The following is a 16,798-nucleotide window of genomic DNA, read 5'->3' as shown; positions in this document are numbered from 1 at the left end:
GAATGGCGAGTTGCCTTGGAGGTATGTTTGGAAAGCACTGCGGTCTGAGGGCTGGAGTAGCCAATGCCAGTAACCACGACGTATGGATCGTCAGTCGCCTTGAGAGGGCTTGGCGAGTTACTCTTACCAGCGGTCTCCTTCAAAATGACAGGCGAGTCATCCTGGGCTTCGGGAATATCGTCCGTAGGAATATCATGAGCCGCCGTTTGCTCTTCGTCAGTCTCAGGAACAGAGGTGCTCGTGCCTAAGACGTCAGATGTTTGGAGAGCAGAAGATGGGTCGCCGGTTTTTCTTCTCTTTCCTTGTGCCCTGCGAACAAAAGCACCAAGATTAAAAGCACATATCGTTGTTTAGAAAATCCTCGATTAACAAAGAAGACTTACCCTTGCACACGAATCATCGGCGGGAGAGCAGATATTGCCGAGTCGCCAGATGTAGGGGGAGAAGTCTGCCAGAACAAAAGCTTGAAGTTTACAAAGTGGTGAGTCATATTGTACACAACAAAGGGTATGATAAAACAAGAATGTACCTCGCTGGTGCATTTCCGACCGGTTGTCTTCTCAGGCAGTCCGGTGATTAAGTCGCCAGAGCGACTTCGGGTCTTGTGTGTGGGGGTAAATCTTGCTTTCTTGAAAACGAAATCAGGGTCCATATAAGCATGTAGGTGAGACATGGGAACTTTTCTGCAGATCCGTGTGGCTGGTCTAGGGGAAGGAGAAGGTGAGTCGGAAGAAATGGAAATTACCTCGACTGCATCATTTTTTCTCTCATGATCCTCGCCCTACACATAAGGATGTATGGTATAAACGTAAGTCGAAACACATAGATGATGAGTGAGGGGGAAACCTTACCTCCGAGTGCGCCTCGTCTGCTTGTGATTCGCCAACAAAAGATGAATCTTTTGTCGCGGCTTTCTTTTTCCTCACCGTCTTCTTCTTTTTTGGCGGCGGCTTGGTAGACTTTGGGGTGGCCGCTTTGGGGCCCCTTCGCCAAAATACATCGGTTTTCTGATGGATGGAGGCAAATCTTAAGCCAAGAACATTATTAAGCATAAATAAGACAAAGGGCGGCTTGGATTCTTACTGGTGGCACCGGGTTTGCGCATCAGAAGGCTTTAAGACCAATCTTGGCACATTCTTCCAAAGTCTCGCCGGTTAGTTTCTTGATGACTCCAACAATTTCGCTCTCTGAGAGTCTGTGGCGGCTGACGCACTGTGGATGGTTTACTATTTCTTCGTAGTCATACATCAGCCCATCACGACGACTCAGGGGAAGGATGTTCCATTCTATCCAGCAGCGGAATAGGTCAATCCCGATGAGCCCGTTCTTGTTCAGAGATTTCAACTCGGAGAAGATTGGGATAATGTCGGGACCCCGATCCAAAGCCATAGGAATCTAGCCTGTAACACATCGCATCCCTTTGTGGTCTCACGCACGGTTAACTCCACGGCTGCAGCCTTACCTTAGCCGGGACCGTTTGCGTCTTTTGACTCACGTATGCGATAGTGTCGCTAGCAATCCAATGTCAAAGAACCAGGATCGACATGTCTAGTCATAAACCAAAGTGGCAGTACTGCACAAGGACAGGCATACATGACCCAACAAAGCAGGTGTCGGGCATCGACGAATGTAGACGAGTCGTAGCAAGTTACAAGGACTCCATTACATCGCATGACATTTCCCCAAAGGGGACAGACACAGCAGCTAAGAAGGACACATGCCGGTCAACCAATGTGTCCGGAGCAGTAGCGAACTACCAAGGCTCATTGGATCACAAAGGGCCATTTCCTTGTAAGGAGTGCTACTAAAGTTCACGACTAGGTATTCGAACCCCATACATATCAAGTACGACACACGTACGCATGGCATACCGATATGTATAGATACATCGATGGCATCACAACATAACCATAAACATACAAGCTTTATTTAAGAGGCTCGGAAGAGCCACACACATAATATTACACATTAAGGGTCTCACGACCCATAATAGCAGTCATACAATACAAGCCAGCGGAAGAGTTATAAACTGTCTGGGTACAGACAGTGCAGCTAGAAGGCACATGGCCTGACTATACTACAGAGCCGACGTAGGGCCAGATCGTAGCTGGGACACCAGCTACTCGTCGTCGTCGATGTCTACGAAGAACCCTCCGTTAGGGTCATTAGCAACCTCTGCAACATTTATTAAGCAAACATGAGTACGAAGGTACTCAGCAAGACTTTAGGAGAACTAACTACTCATGCAAGGTATCAAAAGGTATTGTGGGGTTTCAGGCGGAAAGCCAACATTTGACTCGTGGCTAGACAACTTGCACTTTGAAATTAGTTTTGACAACTTGATTTCTCGCACACGAGTCCACTAACACCACAACAATACACTATCGTGGAATCATTCCGTCTCCATACGGAAATGCCGTCCATGACACTCACGCTTATCTTGACAATTTTATGAGTAACCATTGAAGTTATCTATGAACAACATATGTCTCCAAGTAGTCCATATCCGCGGACGCGGCTATTCGAATAGATCATAACCCTGCAGGGGTGTACTTCGTCACCCACGCTCTCGCCACTTATCGCCATGTGCACGTCATGCACCTCGGCAACCTTCAAGCGGAAGCCCAGCGAGGGAGTCGGCCACGACCGTTAACCACACTAGTACCTAGTCCAGGTTTATCGCCTATCTGAGAGTAACCCGTACGGAAGTCCGGCCGGGGTTTCCGCCACGGCCTCAAACGATGTGCGCAGGGTTCCCAAGCCCACCATCCGGGTGCCACTTGGTACACCGTGCCACTGCCTACCGCATCACGGCCCACCTCTCAGGTCAGCACCATGCACGGCCTCCAGCATTACTATAAACACCAGAAACTACTTGCAACTCCTGGACCGAGTACTACGCGATTAATAGGCCGAGCGGGGTCATGTTTTATGGCCCAGCATGTGGTAGTATCTAGTCTTGGATTACATACACGGAACTCAGTTCCTAAGGACGGTTCCAATGAAACAACCCGCCATGTACTCCTACACAGCCTTTCACCGGTACCTTTACCAAATCAAGTTCAACACACAACCTTTGCTCACCGAACACATTCCACATTTCTGTTCATCTCCCAGATGACAGACCATACACAACTCTAAGCATAGCATGCATAGCAGGATAAGGCACATCATAGCTCAAGCAACTACCAGGTATGCTAGGTTGCAAGGTTCGGCTATTTACTGTGACAAGGTTAAGTCATGCAAAGGAAGTGAGTCCAACTATCGTGGCAAAAGCAGTTGAAGCATTTGATCCTAATGCAATAAATAGGTGCAGGAGCAAGAACGTAGGAGTTATCAGGATGATCAAAAGGGTTGCTTGCCTTGTTGCTCAGAGGAGGAACGATATCCGTCAGACGGATATTCGGTGGAATCCGGGGGTGCGGAGCCTACCGAAATGAATGGCAACATTCAATAACAATCATATGCACTCAAAATGATGCATGAGCATGGCATGAGAATGCAAGGTGATAAGTTATTATTTTCAACATGTAACAGGTTTAGAGTTGATTTGAATCACATTCGAATAGCAATTTAAACGGGTATTCTCGGATACCGGTTTAATTGATTCGACCTGATGCTCGGTTCATCTTGATGTTAACATGCAAGAATTGTCATGTTATGATACTGATTTCTATCTAGGGCAGTGTGTGATCATTGCAAATATAATGAAATTTGAATATTTTTGCAAATTCCATTTATAAGGTGATTAAAAGAATTGAGTTATTCCTTATTTCACAATTTAGGGTTCTGTAACTTCTTCAAACAAAGTTGATAATAGCATAATCAGAATCCTTGAATTTTTCTGATACTTTTTCATATATAAATTATTTTCATTGGAGTTACAGATTAATTTCTATGATTTTTTTCAAATTTTAGCAATTTCCTGAATTAGTTTTAAACTGGAAATTCTATTTATTGCATCAGGCTGACGTCAGCAGGTCAGCCGACCTGTTCAGGTCAAACCTGACAGGGGGCCCCACTGCTCAACCTCTCTGGGACTAATCCCGCGCTGACCAGCCCCTAATTGGGGTTTGACCAGGCGTGGGGTCCTCTGTCAGCGACTGAGGGGAGGGCGATTACGCCCTAATGGTCGGCCACGTCGACGCCCACCGAAGGGTGGTCGCCGGCGACCAGACCCGCGGCGGAGGGCTCGCCGGAGGCGACCTAGACGGTGCTGCACAGCACCAAAACGCCGGAAGAGGCGACGTCGACGAGCCGGAGCGGCGGCCAAAGCTCGGGCGTCATCGGGGTTTTTGAATCAGGGGGATCTACGCTCGGTTCTTAGCTGCTACGGCATCTACGCGTCGTCCTGGAGCTGCTGGTGCTCTCGGAAGGACGAGTTGATCATCGGAGGGCTACCGGCGACGAGCGGCAGCGGCGGTCCTCGTCGGGCTTCGGTGAAACTAGGGCTAGAGGAGGGGATCGACGGGGAAAACTTAGGGGAAACGACCGCATGCTCACAGGGAGTGCAGAGCAGAGCTCAGACGGCTCGGGGAAGGCCTGGGGGCGACGAATCGACGGGAGAGGTCCGGCGGCCGGAGGTGGAAGACGACGGCGTTGCGGGCATTGCAGGGCTCAAGGAAGCTTCGGCTTCTGCAGAGACGACCAGGGTGACGAGGCGGAGCTAATGGCGTGCTCTGGGAGGGGATCCTATGGCCAGGGGCACGGGCAGCTCGAGCTCGAGCTCGGCTCTAATGGCGGCAGCAAGGAGGAGGAGGAGATCCGGGCGGAGGAGGAGAACCGAGGCGGGGAATGGATAGGGGAGGCTCTGGGGAGCTTATCCCCGTCGTCGCCAGCGCGAACCGGCGGCCAGGCAGGCACGCAGGTGCGTGGCCGCGCCGGAGGGGGCGGCGGCCACCTCCTGCTGCCTACTGGCGCGAGGGAGGGGACGAGCGGGGAGATGGGCCGGGCCAGGCTTAGGCGACAGGTAAGTTTTTTTCCCATTTTCTCTGTTTTTGTTTTTATGTTTTGCTATTTATTGCTTTGCTAATTATTTCAGCTCCAAAACGAAAAGTAAAAACTATTTTAGACCTCCTGAAATATTTGTTATAATATCCCCACTCATTTCCAAGACTTTCAACATTTTTGGAAAATTATAGTTTCTGATTTCAATTTTTAAATTTGAAACCAGTGGCTTTTGCATTTATTTAAAATGCTTAAAGTGTCAAGAAAATAGTTTTCTCCAATGCTCATTTACTTTCATGATTTATCAGAAAGTTTGAACTTTTCTTGAAGCCATTTTGGGTTCATTGATTTTGAACTAGTTGAAATTTCCTTTAGTTGAAATGGTGGCTAGGGTTTTGAGTTTTTCCTTTGCCACTTTGTTGTTTTTGTTGAAACTTCTTAGATGCAAATGCAAAGAAGACATGAGCACAATGCTATCTTGCTTAAGGGTTAGGGATGTGACAACTCACCCCCACTCAAAAGAATCTCGTCCCGAGATTTAGAAGTCGTCGGGAATAACGCAGGATACTCAAGTCGGAGACGATCCTCTCTTTCCCAAGTTGCCTCCTTTTCAGAATGATTTGACCATTGAACTTGAAGAAACTTGAGGTTTCGACGTCGAGTGGTACGCTCAGCTTGATCAAGAATACGCACGGGGTATTCTCGGTAAGAAAGGTTATCTTGTAGATCAAGCGTTTCGTGGTCCACTTCACGGATAGGATCCGAAAAGCAACGCCTGAGTTGCGAGACGTGGAAAACATCATGAACCTTGGAAAGATGCGGAGGAAGTTCCAACTGGTAGGCAACTTCTCCTCGTTTGGCAAGAATGCGAAAAGGACCAATGTAATGAGGAGCCAATTTGCCCTTGATACCGAATCGATGGGTACCCTTCAAAGGTGTAACCCGAAGGTAAGCCTTCTCGTCAACTTCAAAGGTCACAGCCTTATGATGACGATCATATTGGCTCTTTTGACGAGACTGAGCTGTTTTCAACTTTTCACGGATAATGCGAACCTGCTCTTCTGCATCCTGGATCATATCCGGGCCAAAGAGTTGCCTCTCTTCGGTTTCTGACCAATTAAGAGGGGTTCGACATCTTCGTCCATAGAGAACTTCAAAAGGGGCTTTGCCCAAGCTTGATTGATAACTATTGTTATAAGCGAATTCGGCGAATGGAAGGCACTTCTCCCAATTCATACCGAACGAAATAACACAAGCTCGGAGCATATCTTCTAGGATTTGATTCACTCTTTCTACTTGACCACTTGATTGGGGATGGAAAGCAGTGCTAAAAGATAAGTGAGTCCCCATGGCATTCTGAAAACTTTCCCAGAAGCGAGAAGTAAAGATACTTCCACGGTCCGAGTTAATCTCCAGGGGAACACCATGAAGAGACACTATTCGAGAGATATATAACTCTGCTAGCTGGCTAGCTGCTTTACTCTCGCGAACAGGAAGAAAATGAGCCACTTTGGAAAGACGGTCAATGACCACAAAGATAGCATTATTTCCTTTCTTGGTCTTGGGAAATCCGGTAATGAAATCCATGCTAACTTTATCCCATTTCAATTCAGGAACAGCTAAAGGTTGAAGGGTGCCAGCAGGCCTTTGATGTTCTGCCTTAACTCGACGACAAACATCGCAGTTAGCAACGAACTCAGCAATTTCTCTCTTCATCCTAGTCCACCAGAACCTCTGGCGTAGGTCCTGATACATCTTAGTACTACCGGGATGAATGGTGAGAGGAGAATCATGAGCCTCCTTAAGGATTAACTGCCTTAGATGTGGGTTCTTAGGAACCACTAAACGATTCTGGAAGAACACCACACCTTGATCATTCATGGAAAATTCTTTAGCGTTTCCGCTAAAAATATTCTCCTTGATCCATGATATACCCTTGTCACGCTTTTGGCCAGCTATAATTTGATCCATAAGAGTAGGCTTCGCCACCAGGGTAGAAAGGAATCCTTGAGGAACAATATGAAGATTCAACTTCCGAAAGTCCTCATGGAGATGTGGTTGACCTTGTTGTAGCATCAAATTGCTACAATAAGATTTACGACTTAGTGCATCGGCCATAACATTGGCCTTCCCCGGGGTGTAAGTTATCCCTAAGTCGTAATCCGAGATCAACTCAACCCATCGAGTGTGCCTGAGATTCAAATCCGGCTGGGTGAAGATATATTTCACACTTTGGTGATCAGTGAATATTTCGCAACGATTACCCAGAAGGTAATGTCGCCAGGTTTTTAGTGCATGGACCACAGCTGCAAGCTCAAGGTCATGTGTGGGATAATTATCCTCATGTGGACGCAACTGTCGAGATGCGTATGCGATCACATGACGATCTTGCATGAGAATGCAACCTAATCCTTGTCGCGAGGCGTCGCAATAGATAACAAAGTCCTTAGAAAAATCTGGTGGTAGCAACACAGGTGCGAAAGTCAGGCGTCTTTTCAGTTCCTGAAAACTATGCTCACACTGTGGTGTCCACTCGAACTTTTTATCCTTCTTGAGGAGTTCAGTCAGAGGCTTTGCAACCTTGGAGAAATTCTCGACGAAGCGGCGGCAATAGCTCGCTAGACCAAGAAAACTCCTAACTTGCTTAACCGATTCAGGTTGAGTCCAATCAAGGACAGCTTGAACTCTCTCGGGATTGACAGCAATACCCTTACCAGAGATTACGTGGCCTAGATAGGTCACTTCTGGTAACCAGAATTCACACTTTGAAAATTTGGCATAAAGGCGATGCTCTCGAAGTTTCATCAATACCAGCCTTAGATGCTCGGCATGTTCTTGTTCCTTCTTTGAGTAGATGAGAATATCATCGAGGTATACTACGACGAATTTATCCAAATACTCCATAAAGATTGAATTCATCAGCCGAGAGAAGGTGGCTGGGGCATTGGTTAAACCGAAGGACATAACGGTGTACTCATATTGGCCATAACGAGTAACAAAGGCCGTTTTTGGAATGTCCCCGTTCTTAATCTTGATTTGATGGTATCCCAACCTCAAATCCATTTTGGAGAAGACTGAGGATCCAGCGAGCTGATCGTACAGATCGTTGATCCTGGGGAGCGGATACTTGTTCTTTATGGTGACCAGGTTAACTGGTCGGTAATCTACAACCATCCGATCCGTTCCGTCTTTATTCTTGACGAAGAGGACGGGACAAGCCCAAGGAGAAGAGCTAGGACGAATGAAACCTTTGTTCAAGGCCTCATCTAATTGCTTCTTAAGTTCGGCTAGCTCTAGGGGTGCCATCTTATAAGGTCTTCTGGCTATTGGGACAGTTCCCGGAACAAGATCTATCACAAACTCTACATCTTTGTCAGGTGGAATTCCTGGCAGTTCCTCTGGAAAAACATCTGGGAAGTCACGGACTATCGGAATGTCTTCAAGTTCCGGAAGAGGGTTGGCATTTAGGGAATAGAGCTGGCATTTGGCAACTTGAGTAGAGACATTTACTATCTCACCCGAGGGATGGGTAAGCTGGACATTTCTAGAGTGAGTATCAATCTTGGCATAGTGGGCTGACATCCAATCCATGCCCAAGATGATATTAATATCCGAAGATTTCAATGCTATCAGTGAGGCTAGAAAAACTAGCCTGTCTACTAGAATCTCATTGTCATAGGTTATCCTAGAGGTTTGCCATTTACTACCAGGGGTTTGGACAACCAATGGGATTGACATATCACAAAAATACATGTTATGCAACTGTGCATAACTTTTTGAAATGAAGGAATGAGAAGACCCAGTGTCAAAGAGAACGGACGCTGGGTGATGATTAACAAGAAGCGTACCCAGCATGACGTCGGGATCCTCTACAGCTTCTTCTGCTGACACATAGTTCACACGGCCACGTGCAGGAGTTGGCTTCACGTAGAACGCTTTGCCCGACTTGGCTTGCCCGATGGACTTTCCGGGTTGCTTGGCACCCACATTCTGAGGACACTCACGGGAATAATGCCCTGGTTCTCCACACTTGTAGCATATCACCTGGTTGGCACGTGGTGCAGCATTGCTAGCTGGACCACCATAAGCTTTTGCTGGAGGGTTGGCCTGATTCGTCTGAGGCGCCACGTAGGATGGCCTCGGAGTGTATCTTGGCGGTAGAGAACTGTTTGGAACCCACAGCCTGCGTTTTGGAAACGCGGAACCAGAAAATGAGCCGAAGTCACGGGAGTGCTTCCTTGTGGCTTCGAAGTCAGAATGACCAGTCTCCGCACTGATCGCTTTGTTGACTAGGGCTTGAAAACTTGCACACTCATGGAGGCGCAGGTTACGACGGAGCTCAGGGCTCAGACCCTTACGGAATCTTGCTTGCTTCTTGGCGTCAGTAGACACCTCCTCTGTTGCATAGCGGGCGAGGTTACTGAACTCGCGGCTATAGGCATCCACAGACAACTTGCCCTGAGTGAAGGCACATAACTCCTCTCTCTTTCTGTCCATCAGGCCCTCTGGAATATGGTGCAGACGGAAAGCTGCACTGAAGTCTGCCCATGTGGCCACTGGTTCAGCGGGACGCATAGCTTCAAAATTCTCCCACCACAGATTGGCGGGTCCCTCCAGAAAATACGCCGCAAAGGTCACCTTGTCGGCCTCAGACACATTCGCAGAGCGAATCTTGCGTGAGATGCTGCACATCCAGTCATCAGCGTCGAGGGGATTGACGGAATGATGGAACTTTGGAGGATTCAGCTTCACAAAGTCATTGAGGGACACTGCAGCATTCCTAGGCTGTCGAGCCGTATTCTGCTCAATACGCTCTAGCAGTCGATTGGTCTCCCTTTTGTTTCTTTCTGCCTCAAGCATCACTTCCACCAGAGAAGGCGGGTGAGGCAGGTCTTCCTGCGACGCTTGACTACCCTCACCTTTCTCATGAGCAGGGGCACGGTTCAACCTGGTGAACACCATCCTAACAAACAAACTCATAGCTTAGACCAATATCATATCAATACTAGCTATGGATTAAGAATGTACTGAACACACGGAATGCGGAAATGAATATCCGAACAACATGGTAACAAGCAACTGCTATATATACACCATGGTTCATACACACCCTTACATAGTTCAGTACACCCTTAACCGAAGAGCAAACTACTGAAATTGTGAAACTACTCATCAGAGGCTTACAAGCTACCTATACATTATTTATCTAGGCCTCCGGAATTCATTTCACATTACTACCATACTTCACAAGTCACGCAGGACTGTGAATGTACGGCTACTACCATACTATCCTTCCACTCACAGCTCAGGCATCCGCATAGAACATCTCATAGAGATTACCTCCATGGCCTGGAAGCTCAACCTGCGGATCAGGAAACACTCTGGCCTGAGATCCCTGGGATCCATAAGGACACGGATGTAGCCTTGGTCCCCTGACTGGTGGTAAGAGGGGTCCCCGAAGAGGTGTGACTCCTCCTATAGCTGGACAGTCAACATGGGCCGGAAGATGGGTCCTAACAGGGTTCAACATCTCCATCTCTCCATACCCTGTCTGGACTACCGGTGCGAGCTGCGTCAAAGCTGTCCACAGACGGGCACGGGTAGCATAAAGCTCCATGCGGAGAGCACGAGCATCCCTGTCTCTGTTCTCTAGCATCTCAATAGTGGACTGCACAAGTGGATCCTCCATAGAAGAATCAAAAAAGACTCCACTGAGGTATCCCTCTTCACCAGGCTGAGAGACCGGAACATAGCAGAACTCTGAATTCTGCAGCAGTGCATGTCTCGCTCTCATAATAGTCAGCATTGAATAGGCAGCATCCTGTACTGCCATGTCAACGGTGACCCCCAACCCATAGGACCAATGGATTGGCTCCTCAGCTCCAGGGTAGTCTGGAAATACCCTAACAGTGCAAATGTACTGGCTCTGGTTGAAGTCTTGGTACTGTTCCTCCACTGTGTACTCGGGGTACCAGCGGTAACCGCACACGGACATCACCCTGACCAGCCTGGCCGTATGACCCGGTACATCAATGCACCTGATCAGACGTACCACCAGACGAGAAGGACGGCCAGGCATCTGTAAATAGAGAGTAATGCAAAAGCATTAGAGCTCCGAATGCAAAAATTGGGCAGCGTAACGGCTGTAAATGCTCAAAAACAAATTTTGAGACAACCCAAAGTGGAATAGCGTAACCACTCAACTATCAAGTTCAACTCTCTGGTCACCAAACTTACTTCCTGCTTCCTAGGAATAAAACAAACCCAATATCTCTCGACCCGTAGTCCTATAACCTACCGATCAGAAACACGAGCCTAGGAGAAGATGAGTAACCTAGTCCTTAATTCCCGCAGAAAAGAGGAGGATGACCAGAATAGAATATCTTGAGAAGAGAACAAGAGTGTTACGGTCCCTTCCACAAACAATTCCCTTATATATAACTAAGAAATTCTAGACTCAACAAAGACCAGTTTGGCTTAGTAATCCTACAGTCAGTCAGGCTCTGATACCAACGCTGTCGGGACCCCGACCCTAAGCCATAGGAATCTATCCTGTAACACATCGTATCCCTTTGTGGTCTCACGCACGGTTAACTCCACGGCTGCAACCTTACCTTAGCCGGGACCGTTTGCGTCTTTTGACTCACGTATGCGATAGTGTCACTAGCAATCCAATGTCAAAGAACCCGGATCGACATGTCTAGTCATAAACCAAAGTGGCAGTACCGCACAAGGACAGGCATACATGACCCAACAAAGCAGGTGTCGGTCATCGACGAATGTAGACGAGTCGTAGCAAGCTACAAGGACTCCATTACATCGCGTGACATTTCCCCAAAGGGGACAGACACAGCAGCTAAGAAGGACACATGCCGGTCAACCAATGTGTCCGGAGCAGTAGCGAACTACCAAGGCTCATTGGATCACAAAGGGGCATTTCCTTGTAAGGAGTGCTACTAAAGTTCACGACTACGTATTCGAACCCCATACATATCAAGTACGACACACGTATGCATGGCATACCGATATGTATAGATACATCGATGGCATCACAACATAACCATAAACATACAAGCTTTATTTAAGAGGCTCGGAAGAGCCACACACATAATATTACACATTAAGGGTCTCACGACCCATAATAGCAGTCATACAATACAAGCCAGCGGAAGAGTTATAAACTGTCTGGGTACAGACAGTGCAGCTAGAAGGCACATGGCCTGACTATACTACAGAGCCGACGTAGGGCGAGATCCTAGCTGGGACACCAGCTACTCGTCGTCGTCGATGTCTACGAAGAACCCTCCGTTAGGGTCCTTAGCAACCTCTGCAACATTTATTAAGCAAACATGAGTACGAAGGTACTCAGCAAGACTTTAGGAGAACTAACTACTCATGCAAGGTATCAAAAGGTATTGTGGGGTTTCAGGCGGAAAGCCAGCATTTGACTCGTGGCTAGACAACTTGCACTTTGAAATTAGTTTTGACAACTTGATTTCTCGCACACGAGTCCACTAACACCACAACAATACACTATCGTGGAATCATTCCGTCTCCATACGGAAATGCCGTCCACGACACTCACGCTTATCTTGACAATTTTATGAGTAACCATTGAAGTTATCTATGAACAACATATGTCTCCAAGTAGTCCATATCCGCGGACGCGGCTATTCGAATAGATCATAACCTTTCAGGGTGTACTTCGTCACACATGCTCTCGCCACTTATCACCATGTGCACATCATGCACCTCGGCAACCTTCAAGCGGAAGCCCAGCGAGGGAGTCGGCCACGACCGTTAACCACACTAGTACCTTGTCCAGGTTTATCGCCTATCTGAGAGTAACCCGTACGGAAGTCCGGCCGGGGTTTCCGCCACGGCCTCAAACGATGTGCGCAGGGTTCCCAAGCCCACCATCCGGGTGCCACTTGGTACACCGTGCCACTGCCTACCGCATCACGGCCCACGTCTCAGGTCAGCACCATGCACGGCCTCCAGCATTACTATAAACACCAGAAACTACTTGCTACTCCTGGACCGAGTACTACGCGATTAATAGGCCGAGCGGGGTCATATTTCAGGGCCCAGCCTGTGGTAGTATCTAGTCTTGGATTACATACACGGAACTCAGTTCCTAAGGACGGTTCCAATGAAATAACCCGCCATGTACTCCTACACAGCCTTTCACCGGTACCTTTACCAAATCAAGTTCAACACACAACCTTTGCTCATCGAACACATTCCACATTTCTGTTCATCTCCCAGATGACAGACCATACACAACTCTAAGCATAGCATGCATAGCAGGATAAGGCACATCATAGCTCAAGCAACTACCAGGTATGCTAGGTTGCAAGGTCCGGCTATTTACTGTGACAAGGTTAAGTCATGCAAAGGAAGTGGGTCCAACTATCGTGGCAAAAGCAGTTGAAGCATTTGATCCTAATGCAATAAATAGGTGCAGGAGCAAGAACGTAGGAGTTATCGGGATGATCAAAAGGGTTGCTTGCCTTGTTGCTCAGAGGAGGAACGATATCCGTCAGACGGATATTCGGTGGAATCCGGGGGTGCGGAGCCTACCGAAATGAATGGCAACATTCAATAACAATCATATGCACTCAAAATGATGCATGAGCATGGCATGAGAATGCAAGGTGATAATTTATTATTTTCAACATGTAACAGGTTTAGAGTTGATTTGAATCACATTCGAATAGCAATTTAAACGGGTATTCTCGGATACCGGTTTAATTGATTCGACCTGATGCTCGGTTCATCTTGATGTTAACATGCAAGAATTGTCATGTTATGATACTGATTTCTATCTAGGGCAGTGTGTGATCATTGCAAATATAATGAAATTTGAATATTTTTGCAAATTCCATTTATAAGGTGATAAAAAGAATTGAATTATTCCTTATTTCACAATTTAGGGTTCTGTAACTTCTTCAAACAAAGTTGATAATAGCATAATCAGAATCCTTGAATTTTTCTGATACTTTTTCATATATAAATTATTTTCATTGGAGTTACAGATTAATTTCTATGATTTTTTTTCAAATTTTAGCAATTTCCTGAATTAGTTTTAAACTGGAAATTCTATTTATTGCATCAGGCTGACGTCAGCAGGTCAACCGACTTGTTCAGGTCAAACCTGACACGGGGGCCCCACTGGTCAGCCTCTCTCGGACTAATCCCGCGCTGACCAGCCCCTAATTGGGGTTTGACCAGGCGTGGGGCCCTCTGTCAGCGACTAAGGGGAGGGCGATTACGCCCTAATGGTCGGCCACGTCGACGCCCATCGGAGGGTGGTCGCCGGCGACCAGACCCGCGGCGGAGGGCTCACCGGAGGCGACCTAGACGGCGCTACACAGCACCAAAACGCACGCGGTTGGCAGCTACAGCCTGCTCGCGAAGTGGCCGATCTGGCAGGACCATCTGGGGAGGCTAGGGTCGCCGGAAGAGGCGACGGCGACGAGCCGGAGCGGCGGCCGAAGCTCGGGCGTCATCGGGGTCTTTGAATCAGGTGGACCTACGCTCGGTTCTTAGCTGCTACGGCATCTACGCGTCATCCTGGAGCTGCTGGTGCTCTCGGAAGGACAAGCTGATCATCGGAGGGCTACCGGCGACGAGCGGCAGCGGCGGTCCTCGTCGGGCTCCGGTGAAACTAGGGCTAGAGGAGGGGATCGACGGGGAAAACTTAGGGGAAACGACCGCATGCTCACAGGGAGTGCAGAGCAGAGCTAAGATGGCTCGGGGAAGGCCTGGGGGCGACGAATCGACGGGAGAGGTCCGGCGGCCGGAGGTGGAAGACGACGGCGTTGCGGGCGTTGCAGGGCTCGAGGAAGCTTCGGCTTGTGCAGAGACGACTAGGGCGACGAGGCGGAGCTAATGGCGTGCTCTGGGAGGGGATCCTGTGGCCAGGGGCACGGGCAGCTCGGGCTCGAGCTCGGCTCTAATGGCGGCAGCAAGGAGGAGGAGGAGATCCGGGCGGAGGAGGAGAACCGAGGCGGGGAATGGATAGGGGAGGCTCTGGGGAGCTTATCCCCGTCGTCGCCATTGTGAACCGGCGGCTAGGCAGGCATGCAGGTGCGTGGCCACGCCGGAGGGGGCGGCGGCCACCTCCTGCTGCCTACTGGCGCGAGGGAGGGGACGAGCGGGGAGATGGGCCGGGCCAGGCTTAGGCGACAGGTAAGTTTTTTTCCCATTTTCTCTGTTTTTGTTTTTCTGTTTTGCTATTTATTGCTTTGCTAATTATTTCAGCTCCAAAACAAAAAGTAAAAACTATTTTAGACCTCCTGAAATATTTGTTATAATATCCCCACTCATTTCCAAGACTTTCAACATTTTTGGAAAATTATAGTTTCTGATTTCAATTTTTGAATTTGAAACCAGTGGCTTTTGCATTTATTTAAAATGCTTAAAGTGTCAAGAAAATAGTTTTCTCCAATGCTCATTTACTTTCATGATTTATCAGAAAGTTTGAACATTTCTTGAAGCCATTTTGGGTTCATTGATTTTGAACTAGTTGAAATTTCCTTTAATTGAAATGGTGGCTAGGGTTTTGAGTTTTTCTATTGCCACTTTGTTGTTTTTGTTGAAATTTCTTAGATGCAAATGCAAAAAAGACATGAGCACAATGCTATCTTGCTTAAGGGTTAGGGATGTGACAGATAAACTCCGCCTCTTCCTCTTCTGTGAGCTTATCGGGAAATTTGAAGTCCATGGGCAGGCGGTCTGCTCTAAAGCTTGGGAGAGGGTTCTCGCCTGGTGGAGAAGTCTCTTGGCAGTAGAACCATGACTCGGCCTAGCCTTTGGGATGGCTGGGCAATAGAACTGTCGGGAATCCACGTTCGCGGCGTCTTTGGATGTTGACTCCTTCGAGCTCATGGTTGGGACCGTTGGGAAACTCGGTGTGGCGGTTTAGATTGAAAAAGTTCCATAATAAGGGGATCACGGGTTCTCTCTACAAATATACTTCGCAGAAGACCTGGAACTGGCATAGGTTGCTGATGGAGTTGGGTCCCGGATCTTGAGGATGGATGTTTAGGAAATGCAGGACGTCCCGGAAAAACTTTGACCCGGGCGGTTTAAACCCACGCTCAAGGTAATCGGTAAAGATTACCACTTCTCCTGGAGCGGGGTTGGGAGTCAACTCGCCCGGGGCAGTTCTCCAACCAATGGTTTCCTTGCTGTCAAGGAGACCCTCCTTAACAAACTTCTCAAGCGTGGGATCGTTGACTTTGGTTGGTAACCAGTCACACTTCGTAATGGCCATGACTACAAAAGAGAGGGGAACGAGGCGGCTCATTAACAGACTAGGAAATGTTCTAACCCGCCGGTGTGGATCTACGATGTTCGTAAAAAATTTGGTAACCCGCCAAATGGTTGACGTACGTCGTAGCCCGTTATTTGGGTGATCTATGAGTATATCTTCAAAAGTATTCTAACTCGCCCTTCAGACTGGAAGAGAAGGTGTCATGGCTATAGTAATAAAACTAAGTCGCTATGAAGGCTGGAGCTAAATGGCGACTCTCAGAGGTGTTTTCTTCCTTAGAGATATTCTCAGCAGATGAACAAACATGTTTCTAAAGATGGGCAGTAAATTGTGGATCTATGAATAGGTCAAAATAGAAGGATATTGCCTGGAATAATGATAGTGAACTATGCACATAACACAGCGACAGCGTTGGGTCTGCAGTATGTAGGTTCAAGTTGGCAAAAGGACATGATTAAATGGCCGAAGCCTGCTATTGCCTAAGGTCAATCACGAGAGCATGAGAGAGATCTAAAGCAGATAAGGATGTTCATCGCATTGTGGAAGCTAGTTTGGAAGAGACTACGGTCA

The sequence above is a fragment of the Hordeum vulgare genome, chromosome 6H (assembly GCF_904849725.1).
Source record: "Hordeum vulgare subsp. vulgare chromosome 6H, MorexV3_pseudomolecules_assembly, whole genome shotgun sequence".
Classification (NCBI taxonomy): domain Eukaryota; kingdom Viridiplantae; phylum Streptophyta; class Magnoliopsida; order Poales; family Poaceae; genus Hordeum; species Hordeum vulgare.
Note: the sequence above shows the minus strand (reverse complement) of the source record.